The sequence below is a fragment of the Sinocyclocheilus anshuiensis genome, unplaced genomic scaffold (genome assembly GCF_001515605.1).
Source record: "Sinocyclocheilus anshuiensis isolate Anshui unplaced genomic scaffold, SAMN03320099.WGS_v1.1 scaffold322, whole genome shotgun sequence".
NCBI lineage: Eukaryota > Metazoa > Chordata > Actinopteri > Cypriniformes > Cyprinidae > Sinocyclocheilus > Sinocyclocheilus anshuiensis.
In genome coordinates, this window is record NW_015542366.1 from 1,201,628 (window position 1) to 1,218,678 (window position 17,051).

The 17,051-nt window shown below is 38.1% G+C and overlaps 1 protein-coding gene across 2 annotated transcripts in view; it reads left to right on the top strand.

Moving 5' to 3' along the window:
* Positions 1-17,051, top strand: part of LOC107692147 (activating transcription factor 7-interacting protein 1-like) — a 44,537-nt gene that overhangs the window by 2,298 nt on the left and 25,188 nt on the right. Inside the window, exon 1 of one of the 2 annotated variants that reach the window (XM_016491086.1) lies at positions 6,889-6,967. The exons of the other annotated variant lie outside the window; for it this stretch is intronic. The gene's annotated coding sequence lies outside the window, so the exon portion shown is untranslated. Of the gene's footprint in view, positions 1-6,888; positions 6,968-17,051 lie in introns of those variants that run through there. 2 annotated transcript variants of the gene reach the window in all.

Consider the following 17,051-nt stretch of genomic DNA (forward strand, 5'->3'; position numbering starts at 1 on the left):
CAGTCCGGCAGAGCTCAGCTCCAACCCTAATAAAAACTCACCTGCCTGTAGCTTCCTAGTAACCCTTCAGACCTTGATTAGCTTGTTCAGGTGTGCTTGATTAGGGTTGAAGCAAAACTCTGCAGGGCTGCGGCTCTCCAGGACCGACGTTCGCCACCCCTGCAATATGGTAAGGGCGTAACATTTCCGTCACATGCTTGAGGTATCCGGCCAATCACAACGCACTGGATAGCTGGCCAATCAGAGCACACCTCGCTTTTCAGACCGATGAGCTTTGTAAAAATCGACACGTTTCAGAAAGGCGGGGCATAGAGGAGAAACAATAATGTTCAGTATGTGGAAAATAATGTGTTTTTTGAACCTTAAACCGCATTAACACATTTCATTACACCAAATACACAAAATAATGTTCTTTTTAGCAACATCATATGACCCCTTTAATCAAACAACAATACTGACAAAAAAATCATATCACACAAATGACCCTTTCTGTTAAAAGCAAACTTATTAAATATGATCAATAAAAGGTGTCCCTTCTTTATTTTAAACACTCATAATTGTTCTATGAATCTATGAATTGTTCTATGACTTTGGCTTCTTTTGAAACCATATGAATAGAAGATTTGATTTATTGTATGTGCATGCTGTACTTGCCCAGACGAGTTTTGCATACTTTACGCGCAGCTCTTCCATTCACCTTGAATTTGTTTGCGTTAATTAGTTTGTCTACAAGGTGGCAACACTGCCCCAAGCCGTTGTTTCACAGCTGAAAAAAAACATGATTTTATGAATGGGGTCGCTTATAACTTTTGGAGAGAAATTGCACAGACATTGGCCAGGGATGAAAATTTTTAGTGCACGTGTTGACTGACCTTGTTCGCACACGCTATCAAATGGAGTATACCTTAAAAGGCTATGCGTTTGTACAGCTTCATGAAGAGATTTCTTTGAAGATGTGACTCCTGTAAAGAAAACTGACATGCTGTGGCTGGTTTTGGCTTGTGCTTTGCTTAAGAACATATTTCACCATTTTTTTTTTTACATTTCTTTGATCATCTAAGTGGTAGACTGTGGGATTTGGAAGCCAGTGACAAATTTTGTCCCACTATTAACACTACATCACTTGGCTGGAAACGCTCTGTGGACTAGTGAACATCGACATTTGAAGACGGGTAGAATGGCCTGCAGGATCATGTTACCAGGGATTAGAGTAGACGTCAGTAAATACATCTTGTTAGAATGGAACAGATCCATTATAAGAGATCGTAAGAAAATCCTTTGGAACATCCGTTGATGTCCATCATTCTTTTCAAATAGTCCAGGCCTAGTTGAAGGAGCATTCACTTGAGTTCAGAACCCTCTGGAGCAACATCTAGATATAGTTGAACAGTTGAAGTTGAGCTGTTGATTCACCACTAGAGAGTAAGACTGAGTTATGGAAAGCTATTGAAAATTCTTGGTTCTTAATATAATATCTATAACGTGTTTTGTGCATCATGTGGATGTCATGTGCCACCTAGCTGAACTGTCTTACTTCTCTTGCCTGTCTACTTATTCCACAGTTTTAATAGTTGTTTTGTTTAGAATAGCAATGGTATAGTAATATGTTAATTTTTCCTTGTCTATGGAAAAAGTATTTTCCTATAATACATTATTGAACTATGTACGTTTTTCAGTTCCACCCCTAAATATATATTAAATGGTACGACCCTTTCTGTTGGTAATTTTCCACTCACCCATTGACATTCACTGTGGGGGGAGGGGAACGACTGTGCTAGTCTTGAGTCACAGGGTAGCTGTGCTGTTGTGCTATGTATTTCCTGGTATGTTTTCACTTATATGCTGTCTGACAGTCGTAGACATCTGTTCACAGACGTCAGGTCTGAGTGTACTTGATTAAAATGCAATTACTGATGCAAGCTGTGCAGTGGCAAGTACAACGTGTTTAACTTGTGGTTCCATGAGTACATGGTTCAGTCTTCCCTTCCCTTTTAAACTGATAATGGGTGGTGTTATATCACAGGTCCCGGTTGTGCTGTAATTTTTCAATAAAAAAAAGAAGGAAATACATCAGAATGTTTTACTTCTTAGTTTTTGTCCATAAGTTTTTATATCATAAATAGTGTAATGACTTGAAAGAACAAACTTTAATCTCAAAGGAAAATGCGAATCTTCTAACATGTATTGAGATATTCTTGTCAAAACAAACTCAAAAATGGAAAAATTAAAGGAAGGAGTAAGAGAACTTATATCCTGAGTGAAGAAACTAGGACAGAACTGGCTGAAACCGGTTTACTTCCTGATTACACAGTGGTACTGTGAACAACAAAGATTTCATGTCGCTAGCTATTAGTGCCACAAAAATCTTGTGTTACTGTTTCTATAAGAGTCAAACTGTACACACTATTTTGTGCGTTAAGCATTTACATAAATTTAGGATGTTTCACGATTCTTAATACTTTCATTGACTGTTAATAGTTTAAAAAAAGGTTTTAGTTTAAAGATTGAAAAGGGATGGAAGGAGAGCACAGGAAACCGACTGTGGTAGCACAGCATTACTTCCTGAATGCACAGCGGCACTGTGAACAACAATGACTTTAGGTCACTAGCTATTTGTGCCGTACAGATAGTGATAAGTCTATTATTAATTGTACATATTTTTAACAATACAACTATTTTGTGTTTTAGGTGATTTTACGATTCTTAATGCTGTTTTTGTAATGACTGGTTATTTTAAGAAATGTTAGGTTTTAAGGTTAATAGAAAAACATGGACTAACAACATTATCCCAACAAAGAAAAGAGATTAAATTTGACTGAGTAAAAATAAATTACAAGTTGTCATTTTTCAGTGAGTCCTTTTAAAAGGTATCAAGTTAACTAAAAAAAGGTGAATATTACATTGATTGCCTATACCGTAAGTCTCTGTAAACCAAATAGCTGTCTGTGTTCTTGGTCTCATATCAAAAAGGTATAATTTACTATTTTTATCTTAATATAGACTGATTGTATTATGATTGTGGTATATGATCAAGTGTGAATTTAGATCAGGGTGAATTTAGAGTGGCCACACATTATTGCCACATAAATTAAAAATTTGGCACTATTTACTCAGGCTGAGTAAATGATGATGTTTCATCAATCAAAGTTTCCTTTTTGGGTGGACTATGTTATTTCTTTAATTCCACATGATTAAAAAAAAAAAAAATACACACAAGCATCATCATCTAAACATACTGCTCATAGTAGTTGGCTCAACACCAAATATTGGCTTCAGTATGATGACCAGCCACTGGTATCTCCATATAAATCAATACCTTGATATAAACAGACAGTAGGTAGTCCGTGGAATATGCATGATAGATTTGCATGTCAGGTAACAGGAACATTTACTAAACTAATAGTATCTATCATGTAAAGGCAGATTCCATGAAGATAAACATATGACCAAATGATCATGAGACATATCTCAGCATATTTTTCAGTTGTGTTTCTAAATGTAATATCCAATTATTCCAGAAGAAAAAAAATTACATCATAATTGAGCAGGAAAAATAACAATAATTAATTTACTTTGCTCACATGGATGGACACAAATATGAAACATGGGACAGAAAGCGTAACTTTTTTTATTTAAAGAGTGTCCTTTTCCCTCAATCTTGCATGCTTAACACCAGTTGCAAGAATGAGCATTTAATCTGATATGGCCTTTGTAACATATTGGCCATTATTGTGTTTACAAAAATCTGTAATCGATGCATAATTTAAGGGTGTACTCACACTAGGCACGGTTGCCTTGAACCGAGCCCGAGCGCAATTAATTAAATTAATTGAAAGTGTAGTGTAGTAGTAGTAACATTATATGTTTGCGGTCGTAATGATGACAGTAGCGCACACAAAATAGTATCTGTTCCGGCGCGGTTAGCGATCACACTACATGCGTATCGCGCCCGAGCCCAACCGAACCGTGCTCTGGCCCACCTCTTCCAACCGGGCCAGGGACGGCTAAACGAACTGCGCCCGAGCGCGGCACGGAGCGATCACACTAGTCAAACGAACCAGGCTTTGGGGGTCAAATGGTGCCTAGGGCACGGTTAAGATTGCCTAGTGTGAGTACACCCTAAGAGTGAAAATTTCAAGTGGAAAAAGTCTATATCGCACTCACAAAAGTGGCATGATGAAACCGGGCAAAGATTACTGACAACATTACCAGCAGTCAAACACCGGCTTCCAAGAAACTTGGAATAGTGAGGGAATTTAGCTTGTTCATCTGTGCCTCTGCTTGCACATCTGTAAGTTTGTGTGCATTTGATGTAGTTTGTGTGAATCCGCTACACACACACACACACACACACACACACACACACACACACATTGTAGCCCTTAACTGACAGCATGAATCCAGTACTGGACTCATAGGTAAGTGACAAATCTGTCAACTGCGCCATGTGTCATTTTGCGCCAGCAGTGGCAAAGGTGTTCCAAAGGCCCTGTCCCAAATGGAACACTGCATGTGCACTTGCAGTCTTATGGACTTACAATGGCCACCGTGTGCGCATGTCCGTTAAGTCCACGAGACCGTAGGGTGTCCCGTTTGTCATTTTAGCGTTCAGAAGGGTGCTCGCGAGCACCCCCTTTGCGGCCGTTATGCGCCCTCGATCCGCACTTCTGCCAAGCCTGCACTGGGGCGAGCTCTGCAGCAGACTTCTACCCGACAGTCAAAGCGGCATTACGTCACGAAAGTGCGGACTCGGAGGGAGACCGGGAGGGTTTAGGGTGCAATTTGGGACAGAGCCAAAACGGCTTTGCCAAACACTTTTACCACCCCTTCTGCCCTACTTCCTGTCATTATTTGTGAAAACAGTCTTGCCCCAAACTTGTCATTTTTTTAGGTGACTATATATTTTTCGCATAGGACATTGTTCAACATGTTTGTGGCTGATGTTTAACATCTAGGCTATGCCTTTGTCTCTTGAGTCCAGTTTTCAATATGCACATTAATTTCTATGCTTGTATATTGGCACTAAAGTTTTTTATTTTGTTCATTGTTACTGGATTTGTTTTAATGACTAACATACTTGAATAGCGAGGCTTCTTTTCCTCTCGCATTATGTCCTCTCAGAACAAAGATATCAGATTCCTGTTTCTTTGCCTACCTTCTGTATTCATGCTACATCCTAGCTTAAAAATGAACAACTAATCTACAAAAATAGGGCTAAATTGTCAGCTCTTCATTTCTCATTCTCATTTCTTCATTCATTAAGCCCAGGACTTGATTATATATTTTACGACAATGATCACCTGACTGTGCATTACAAGAACACAAGCACTTTCCTCCTCAACAATAGCATTTTTCACTTAATGTTTTACGCATACATAAGCACTTAACAGACACCGATATTACATACAAACTCTCTTCTTAGTCATATCATTGCTTGGCTATTAGTTGTCCATTCTGCTGGAACTACAGGAGGAGGTTTTTACCCTTCCCAATCAATAAAAACTGCAGACTGCTGTTTAATGCAGTTTCCTGCGCCTGGCTTCCTCTGCCGATACAAGTTAGATTGTCTCCCCCTCTCAGTCCTTATAATGGTATGATCCAAACTCTCCCAGTAATTTTCCGTTGTCTGCTCTGCTGAGTTACTTGGTAGCAAGAGGGTGGAGCTACACTGCAGTGTGACTGTGCTCTAGAACTAATTTCAGCTAGTTTGATATGTTGTGTAGTCCAGCTACATTTTTTTTTTGACAGTTTTCTAATTTAACGCTTGTTGAAAACATATCCACATTAAAGTTTATGCTATGAGAAAGAAAAAAATGTTTAATTAGGCTAATTAAAAAAAACAACAATATTGTTGTGTAATTATATGCACAGTACAGTTTTTTTCCCATTTTGAAGTATATAAGAGTCTTTGTTGATATAAATATTACTAGTAATACCCCTGCAAAATGAATGGTACAGTCCTGCCCAGGCCCCTCCTCCAGCCTGCTCAGTTTAGTGCTAGACTTTTGATTTAAAGGACTGCGGCTCTCTAGGACCGAACTTGCCTACCCCTGACCTAGGTGTAAGATTGATTGGTTTTTAATAGGGGTCGATATGGCGATATATCGTTGTCCTTCTCCATGCGATACGAGAATCGATATCTGGTGCCAAATATCGATATTTTACTACAACACAATACTACAATTTACTACAATATATTATTACAATAAGGCACTCTATATAGATTTCCCTGCTCCCAGCATCTAAAAAATGCGTGGAAATCGCGGCCGCAACATTTCCACCTTCTTTCCAAAGCACTCTGAGCAACCATGAACTGCGTTCTCTATGAAGATGGGGAAGCACGAGGAACCGAAGGATAAACAGATTTCCAGCCACTGTATTAGCTCTACTGCTAGGGGTGGAATGGTTCAAATTACTCACAGTTCGGTTTGTATCACGGTTTTAGAGTTTTTGAAAGCTGAAGCTCGCGATTATGGTCAGGGGTGTTATATTTTCGACGCGTGCTTGTGGTGTTCGGCTAATCACAATGCACTGGGTCAGCTGGCCAATCAGAGCAGACTGCGCTTGTCGGAAGGAGGGACTTTGTAGAAAAGTTGTGTAGTCCAGCTACATTTTTTTTTTTGACAGTTTTCTAATTTAACGCTTGTTGAAAACATATCCACATTAAAGTTTATGCTATGAGAAAGAAAAAAATGTTTAATTAGGCTAATTAAAAAAAACAACAATATTGTTGTGTAATTATATGCACAGTACAGTTTTTTTCCCATTTTGAAGTATATAAGAGTCTTTGTTGATATAAATATTACTAGTAATACCCCTGCAAAATGAATGGTACAGTCCTGCCCAGGCCCCTCCTCCAGCCTGCTCAGTTTAGTGCTAGACTTTTGATTTAAGGCTAGAGAAGTCTTATAAGTTTTTCCTCCAAGCAGAAGGTGGCCTCCATTTGAGGATAGCAGAGCAGTGTAAGGTTAGTTCTCCGTCTTCCTGTCCTTTTGTAAAATTTTGTGTCTGTGTTATCATTAGAATCTTTGAGTGAATGTATGGTTTATTGTTTCCATAGAATGCACTAATTGTAATGTTCTGTGAGTGGCTTGTTTGCGATTTGTTAGCAGTAGCGGGAAAGTGCTTGCATTTTGAAAAGAGCATGTATTCACCTAGGTCAGGGGTAGGCAAGTTCGGTCCTAGAGAGCCGCAGTCCTGCAGATAAACAGATTTCCAGCCACTGTATTAGCGCTACTGCTATATATATGTTTATGGAAGTTAGAACTAAAAAACTGCCCTGGAACAACTATCGACGTGGACCATAGTCACCGATCACGTTATTATTGCAGAGCGCTTATTCAGTCCATGAGTAGCCTAACCTCTCTGCTCGGATCGCAGGTGGATTTCCCTCATATGAGTGAGAGAGAGAGAGCGCCGCCGGCGCGTACAGTTTTATGTCAACAAAACCGAATGCTCTCCCACTCTCTCACAGATATTACAAGTGCACGTTATGCAGTGGGCAGTGGGCACCGACCGGCAGAAACATAAATCTGCACCTATGGCATGGACGACGAAACAAAACCTCGTCAGAGCCGTAATGCGGCGCAGAAGTGTGCAGTGTGTGTGCTTGCCGCGCATCTACATTTGAATAACGAACCTGAGCGTGCAAAATACGCGATGTGAACGGCTTTTCCCCCCTGCATGTCATGTGTGAGGGGCTCCGTTTTTATGATGAGAAGAGAGGAAGGAAAGGTTGAGAAAGCACTCCAGGCAAATTTTGAAATGTACCGGGTTTATATATAGGCTATATATAAAGTTGTTAAGCAGTTAAATGTGTTGGTTTACACACAATGAAAAGTGTAAGCTTTTAATAAGTCTAAGAATAAAATGATTAATTTCCTTAGCATGTTCAATTTGATTTACAGAACTTTTGTGCTGTTTTCTAACAGTTTGGACTTGAATAAAGAGAGAAAACTTGCACTTAATCATTTCACAGGCATTTTGTTTTCATAGTTAGACAGATATCGTGATGTATCATTATAGAATTGTCTAGCAATATATTGATTATCGCAGAATCGTTGTATCGTGATATTATCGTACCGCGAGCCATGTATCGTGATTCACATCGTATCGTGTGGTACCCTGCGATTCCCACCCCTAGTTTTTAATTAGTTTGTTTTGGCAGATATATCGTGGTTCGGGTGTGCTCAGTCCTGATCTTGGAGAACTTGCTTCAAGAAATATTTAGGTCATTTATTTCCTATAAAAGATGGTCATTTAGTCATTTAGCAGACTAAATGTTAAAAAATGTAATGAAAATTTTTTTTTATTTAAAATTTATTTAGGATTGTCTTGAGGAATCAAATTTTTGTTGATATTTTGACATAAGGGGTCATTTTACTATAAACATACAGAACTCAAAAGTTCCTTGCTGTCCAAATAGCATTTAGGTATTTCACACTGCAGTAATAACTAGTTTTAAAAAAAGGTCACATTGTGATGTCAGGATGTGGGGTTCATTTGAATGTCCCCACCCCTGCAACATACCTAATTGTCTTGGTGAATTGATAAAGAAAGAGGGAGCGAATGAGGTACTCCATTATTGAAAGGGTTACCATTGTTTCTGCATTTTGCTTATAAAAAAATTAAAAATGAATATGTCGGGTAAGGTCCCCAAACTATTTGTTCCTGGTTATAGAAAAACTACATCTTTGCAGGCCCTTCCAAATGATCCAAACAATAGGAATAGGTGGCTGAAATTTTGGGATTTGGGAATTTTCGCGAATGTGGGATTTGTTTGTTCGGCACATTTTACTATTGGTTCAACTGTGCTGCAGGTAAGTAAACAATTTAATTCTAATGTTTATAATTTGTTAGTGTCTGTTTGAAGAGCAAGGCACAATGTAACGGAAAGCATCCATTACGTGTAATACTCATTACTCTGGAGACAGATTTATAAACTCTTTGCGTTTCGTGTTAAGAGTGTTAAGCCAGGTGCACACTGTATGACATTGGCTATTGATTTTGATCTTAGAATTTTGTGAATCCTAAAATGATTCATCTGATCCTAGGCCAAAATCGGCAGTCTTTGATCGCTAGTTTGACATGTTCGCCAACTGCTAGGCCTGTCACGATAACAACTTTTTGTTGTGCGATATATTACCCAATATTGCGTCACCAAAAATGATTGAGGTCATGTACATATATCGCGCGATAAGTTGATATATTGATTATTGCGACAGGCCTACCAACAGCTGATTAATGACCATGGCGCTCAAATTGTATTTCTGATGAACTTATGTCAGTGTCCGAGGTTTTTAGGCATAGTGCTGCAGTGAGGCTTCTCCTACAATGACTGTCAAATCAAGAATACATTAGGAGCAAAAATCCTTATGATGCAATTAGTGCATCAACAACAAACCACCTCTTGCTCCACACCTGTTCCATTTTTTCTTTTCAAGACAAGCCATGATCAAAATTAACATTAGAGATTGTTTTTGCTTGCTAGCCACCATTTCAGTTCCGCATGTGAACGTGACTAATTTTCACCAAACCTGTCATGGATTGATGACGTAAAACTCTGTTTTTAGTGGGTCTTAAATGTTGTACAGCCTGACATTATTGACAACTGAGATTCCACTGTGTGACATGGCTTATAGCTGCGATCATTTTCATACAGTCTGTTCGTAAAGGACTACTATAAATCGCAGAGTGTGCACCCAGCTTTAGTCTGGATTTTTCACTGTTTGATTTTTTAGATGGTATATAAATTTGATTTTCAACAAATTATGCCTAATATCTTTTGCAGACACTGTGCCTATTTAGTTCTGTATCAAGTTTTGAAAATGTGCAGATTTAAAAAGTTTCATGGTAAATAACATTACCACTTTAATAATCTGATACTGCATGACTTGAATGAATCTTTTAAAGATGCAGTGCTCAGTTGTCTACAGATATTACTCAGCTGTCACTCATTAAGCACAAGGTGTAGATTCAAGCAAGAAATAGTTAACTTAAAATGAGTTGCTGTATGTAACAAAACAGATGTCATTTCCCACCATGTTTATAAATGGTAATTTTTTCCCCTAACCTTATTAAAGGTGTTATCTTTCACATCAAATTCTTTCTTTGTTTCAATTAATTCAGTTAGAATAATAAGAAACTGTAGAGTTGTTACCATTCAAATGAAATTAGTATTAACAAACTCTATCTTTCCACTGCTGAGGAAACAGAAGCTGCATCTGAAGTGGCATTAGATGCATTTACACAGACAGTTTGATGAAGCTGAGGTGCCATAAATGCATTTACACTGCAAAATTTCAAATGCAAAAATAATTTTATAAGATTAATGCTTTACATATTTTTTAAAACATACAAATAAATGTTGAAAAATTCAATGATACTTTTAAATATGGCTAAACCACCAGTCTGTGGTGGCAAATGTCTGTTTCAATGAGTGAGTCATTTATTCATTCATTCAGCCGATTAATTCAAATGGCTGATTCATTCAGAAACGAGGCAAGTGACTGTCCTTATGAATGGGCCACTGAATTATTGACTCACTCGATTCGTTCAAAAACGTGGATTCATTCAGTAACGAAACACCGCTGTGTGTTGCTTGGAGACACACAATATATAGCACTGCTGGCAATAAAAGGATCGGCTCGGAATCGGCAAGACGTGAAACTGACCGGCCAGTCACCGATCCGGGCCGGTCATGCGAAAAATCGTCAGATTCCGATCACTGGCTGGTCAATCAGTGCATCTCTAAAAAAAACTTCTGTACACTTCTTACATGGATTATTATACGTCTACTTAAAATTTATTTTGAGAGAAGTATGTAATGTCTGTTTCATTCATACTGGACGCCAGAGGGCGCCCTCGCGCAGAAACTCCACAAATGCATCACAGAATTAATAGAACTTATTACATTCCAGGAAATCCTTAATATGCACAAAGGCATCCAGCTATCGCTGTAACTGAATAAAAAGAAGATAAAAACGTTTTGAATGATGAAACAAAGACAATAAATAGTCGACTTCGATAATATATAGTTTATATGCGTTCTTCAAGCCATCTCGAGTATTTTCGTAATAATTAAGTATATTTGTAATTCATTGATAATCGACATAGCCTTTATTACAGTATAGAAATAATTTAAAGGCACATCAGAAGTTATTTCAAACATTCAACTGATGTTGTGGAATAAAAATATGTTATAACGTTCTCTTTTGTTGGACAACTAGTTTAGAAACACTTCTCATTGCAAATCATTACAAGGGAAGATGTTTTGGCATGTGCTGCTTTTTCAAACACAGGTTATAAGCGAGGAGGCGTTTCCTCATCTCAGCGCGTAGACTCACGAGCACCCACACAGAGCCAATTTGGAGAGAAATAAAACGTACATAAGTTATTTAAATGCAAACCCGGGGAAAAAAAAAAAACGCAATTCATAAGTGCGTATTGAACCGTGGATGTCATACCGAACGGTTCAATATTATATTGAGAATTGTGGCATCCTGAATGAATATGTATAGAATATGTAGGGCTGCACGATTAATCGAATGCGATTGTCATGCGCATTTTGATAGTAATGCCGGTTCTGTAATCAGCAGGAAATCATCATCACGTGCTTTCGGATGGAGCAGAATTTACTACACATAGCCGTAGTTCACTGACAAGTTACGCAAAAAAACGCTAACGAATTTATTGCGCGATTCTGAAATCGAAGAAATCGTTCGCGATAATGACAGCTGTTTGCATAGCTTCTCAGTGAACTACGGCTCTGTGAAGTAAATGCTGCTCCATCTGAAAGCATGTGAAAATACCACATTTAATAACATATTTTTACTCCAAACTCACTTCATAATGTCAGTCGAGTGTTTGAAATAAATCCTTCTGTGAGATGATGTGGCTTCTTACACAGAATAAGGCACGCAACATATTTCATAGTATTTAAGCAGTGATAAAGGCATTGCATTATAAATATATTTTATTTTGATGAAAATTATAATAATAAGAACTCCGGTAAACCGTATATTGCCGTAGTCGTGTGTTTATTAGTCACGTTGAATCAATGAAAGCAGTTGAATCTTCTGTTTATTCAGCTGCAGCGATAGGCATTTTCTGGGTTTCTTCTGCGAGGCGTATTTGGAGTTTCAGCGCGAGAGAGCGCCCTCTGGCCTTTGGATGGAGATTTACTGCTGATCACAGAACCGTGCTTTACTGAAAGATACGCATGACAATCGCAGCTTCTGTCGAATCGCGATCTCAATTCCATTTCGATTTATCGTGCAGCCCTAAGAATATGTACTCAATATTTTACCGAATTGCAAAAGCTGAATAATAGGTCAAAGCCTACCGATTAATCAGTGAAATAATCGATGATTAGTCAATTAATAATTCTAATAATCATTAGATTAATCGATTAACAAAATAATAGTTTGTTGCTGCCCTAGTTTACACTGTCTGCTTTAGCACCCGTTGTGGCAATGCTGAGAATGCAATGCATATTTTCCCAACAGCATTTTTGGTACACAGCAACTTTCAGTTGAATGTTAAATCAAACTTTTGTGATTATGTATATTTGCTCTGTACTTTCTTATTTTGGTGAGCTTCATGTTAAATTGCTGTCAGAATGAGGCTTTGCAATACATGACGGAAAAGGAGAGGTAGTTGAATCTGTCATGCTGTTTTCATTCTTAATTTTATTGTTGTGTAAACTTGTTGGAACCGTATTTAAAAAAAAAAAAAAAAAAGAATTATGAAAAGAAACAGTAAGCCCACAGATGACCTTGACCTGAGGACAAAGAAATGTGCTAGATGAATTCGGTCTGTGGACTAAATTAGACAACCTTTGAGATCAAGAGACTTTGGATGTTTGTTTGTTCTCACTTAATTCACAAGAATACTGCAGTTGCATCTGTTTGTCTTGCTAGGAGCTGAGCTGGTGGCCATTTTGAGTTATTGCAATCCAAAGTATGAAATGGCAGAATGGGGGAGGGGCTCTTAAAGAGACTTTGCTGAAGTCTGGCTCTCAGTGGTAGCTGCAGTGTGCATGCTTCACTGCCGTCGTGCCGTGTTTGGTTCTAGTCATTCTATAGGAATTTTAAGCTTTAGTGCATGAAATATGTTCCATTTCATACACCTGTTTGACAATTTTTGGGGTTTTTAAAGTAATAACATCTTATTGCTAACAAATGAGAATCATGGATCACTGTAAAATTGTGAAATGTTATAATTAAATATCAATATGGTAGATCAGATTAAATCTTAAATATTTTACCAGAAACCTTCAAATTCTGGCCGATACATGAGAGCTCTATGACAGCCAATAACTGAACTAGTCTAAACTGGTTTCAGCCAGTTTCTGCCAGTCATATCTGTGAGTAGCTGGCTGAGCATACAGTAGCATTGAAAAATGATTGCTGTTTTCTTACACATTGTTCTTGCATTAGATTATTTTTTTAGATTGTAAAGTATTTAACCAACAATTCATATATATTTTTTTAATATGTAACAACAATTTAATATATCTTGGTTTTTATTTTTGTCATGGATTAGCTTCAAATGCTTCTGCTCCCCTGAAATTTAGAAAATTGTATGTTCCACTTCCAGATGTTGTCGCCTTCGGTCTTGGTCAGGACTGGGGTGGGGGTTTGGTCATGTTAGCAGCAGATTTTTTTTGCAGCTATTTCTCTAGGCAATTTTTATTATATGCAGTTTTTAGAAGTCTGTATTGAATAGTAATGTTTAAGCTTTTAAAACTCTTGTGAACAAAATGTCAGTTATTTTTTTATAATGCACTAGCAAATATAAAAGCATTGACATTACATTTATATTTATTCATTTAGCAGGCACTTTTATTGAGAGCAGCTTACAAATAAGCATAACCAAAAAAAAAAAAAAAAAAATGGAGAGGAATAGTATAAAGTTTAGGCAGTATTAAATGTATGAAGCTAAAGCTAGTGCATGGGGAGTAGAGAGCAACAAATATTGTACTATTATTCTCCATAACCTAAAAAACTGAGAATAATTCCAGCGCCAGGCGTCACAGTTGTTTCCTAATTTAGCAGCAGCTTTAATTTTCTAAAGTGTATGCAATTTCATTTTACACCCTGATGATATTCAACTTTTTTATTAATTGTTGCTCATCACAGTTACAATACATTAAGTAAGTCCATGTTTTATTTTATTTTCAAGTGACAAAGGCATTCGTAACAAACAACTGACTTAAAGTAATAGCTGCTGTTAGTTAACCTTAAATATAGAAATGATAGAATAACACGTTTTAAATTTGTATTTAATCAACCAATGTTTGGTCATGCAGTTCTATGTAAAATGAGGAGTGTATATGCATATATTTTCCTCTGTCATCATTCAATTTAGACTGTAAGCTCATAGCTAGGCAAAAAAAAAAATTCCTTTGCTGTAGCGCTGTAGATTCAGCAGAGGTGCATCGGTGCTTCTAATTAGCAGTGCAGGAAACACTGTGGCTACCTGTTCATGCAGATTAAAACATCCATGTGTGCATTCATCCAGAGAGGTAGCCAAAAACATCAAACCGCTGGATGCAATGTACACTGAAAATTGCATGGAGAATTGCATTGCTAATGTATTAGCATTTGGGAAGAACTTGATTCAAAATTTCATATGAATCCTCTTTGGCATTTTTGCATAGTCTGTCCTTCCATCAGAGTTAAGAGAATGTGATTATATTCACAGTATGATTTTGTAGGGTTCCAGTGGCCTGAATGCTAATGGCGGAGATTTTAAATAGTTGCCACGTTCTTTCTTTCATTAAAGGAAGTTCTGTGTCACCACACCCCTTTTTAAATAGTAGTACGATCCGTGCTTGTCCTTCCTATCATTTCGACTGTGCTCATTCTGCAGCAGTGGGGGAGGGGTGAGTGTTCTCACTTCCATGAGTTTTACCCCCACTAATATTTAGTTACTTATTTCTGTTTCTCATCTTATACTTAATTTGTGTTTTCGTACTTGGAAACGCAAGAGTTTGTTCAATCGTGTAGAGGTCTTGCAGGCTATTCTGGTCACTGAGGACAGTTTATTGTGTCAGTCTGGTTTTGCAGGATGCAGTAGGGATCCAGAGGATATTGTTTATTGGTGTAGAAGGCAACATGTTTTAAAGACGCCTCTGCAAACATAGTCCAAGCTATGCTCCCCTCCCCCTTCCATGTTCTCTTTGTGTGCTCCTTAAGGTAGATGTGCTTGAGTTCTCTCACGACTAATCATGAGCTACGCTTGAGAACCGCTGCATTGCTGATTTTTTTTTCTTTCCACAATTGTATTTTTAGATCAACAAATCTTTGTGTGCCTATGTGTGCACACATTTCTTAAAGATGAGGGGCACTGATTAGAGGAGATGCTGATAACCTCTGTGCTGATTGGCAGATATGTCGGATCTCTGAGTAAGTGGACCCCAGACAAGTAGTTGACACCTGTTTGGAACTCAGTTGTAACTCAGGCAGTTGTAACGACCATGTTAAGAGTGTCTCTCCCTGCCAGTCCTTATAATGGTATGATCCAAACTCTCCCAGTAATTTTCCGTTGTCTGCTCTGATGAGTTACTTGGTAACAAGAGCTACACTGCAGTAGAGGTCTTCTCTGGTTCTAAAATCTGTACCTGACCCGAATCGACCGAATCACTTCTTACCCGAACCCGACGTGCATAAATTAATTTTTTTTAAAGAAAAACCCGACCCAAGACAGACCCGATTAAATTAGACCCGAGTCCGACAGCATTTAATTTCGAACCCGACTGGACCCGAACGTAAACGGCATTGACGTGTGTACAGCCTGCAGCCCCGCAGTCAATCAGGAAGAATCCCGGTGCCCTGCTGACTCTTTCCACAATTGTATTTTTAGATCAACAAATCTTTGTGTGCCTATGTGTGCACACATTTCTTAAAGATGAGGGGCACTGATTAGAGGAGATGCTGATAACCTCTGTGCTGATTGGCAGATATGTCGGATCTCTGAGTAAGTGGACCCCAGAAAAGTAGTTGACACCTGTTTGGAACTCAGTTGTAACTCAGGCAGTTGTAACGACCATGTTAAGAGTGTCTCTCCCTGCCAGTCCTTATAATGGTATGATCCAAACTCTCCCAGTAATTTTCCGTTGTCTGCTCTGATGAGTTACTTGGTAACAAGAGCTACACTGCAGTAGAGGTCTTCTCTGGTTCTAAAATCTGTACCTGACCCGAATCGACCGAATCACTTCTTACCCGAACCCGACGTGCATAAATTAATTTTTTTTAAAGAAAAACCCGACCCAAGACAGACCCGATTAAATTAGACCCGAGTCCGACAGCATTTAATTTCGAACCCGACTGGACCCGAACGTAAACGGCATTGACGTGTGTACAGCCTGCAGCCCCGCAGTCAATCAGGAAGAATCCCGGTGCCCTGCTGACTGATTTGGCCGCTTCTCCATTACTTTGATTTATTTAACATTTATTAAATTTTTTATTAGGCTACTTTAGATTAGTGCCTGCCTGATGGATACAAGTTATTTCTGAGCTCGGCTTTCAATTGTGATCAGTCGATTTGAAAAATAAACATGACTGTATGTTGGGTTTTTTGGGGCCGATACCGATATTAGGGAGTAAAAAAAGGCCGATATTCTTTGTGTATATTATAGTACAGTACCTGTCAAAAGTTTGGACACTTTCTCATTCGTGTGTCCAAACATTTGACTGGTACTATATATAGAATACAGTATATACATAAACAGAATATATATACATAAACACATTTCTTGCAATGATCACTCAAATGTGGTGATCAAACACTTATAATGATGTGACAAAGATATGTAATGATGGAGGCAGGGCATTTAACAATTTAACAATAAACTTTATTATCCAAAATGAGTCTGACATCAGTGCACTGAACAGTAAAGTTGAAGTTTATTCAACTTTAATTCAATTCAATTCCATTCAACTTTATTCCGTTAAAGTTTATTTCACTTCGAAACATTCATTCACGGATTTGCGCTACTGTCTTCACACACAGACGAAACTTACTAGAGAAGTGTGAAGTGTGACATA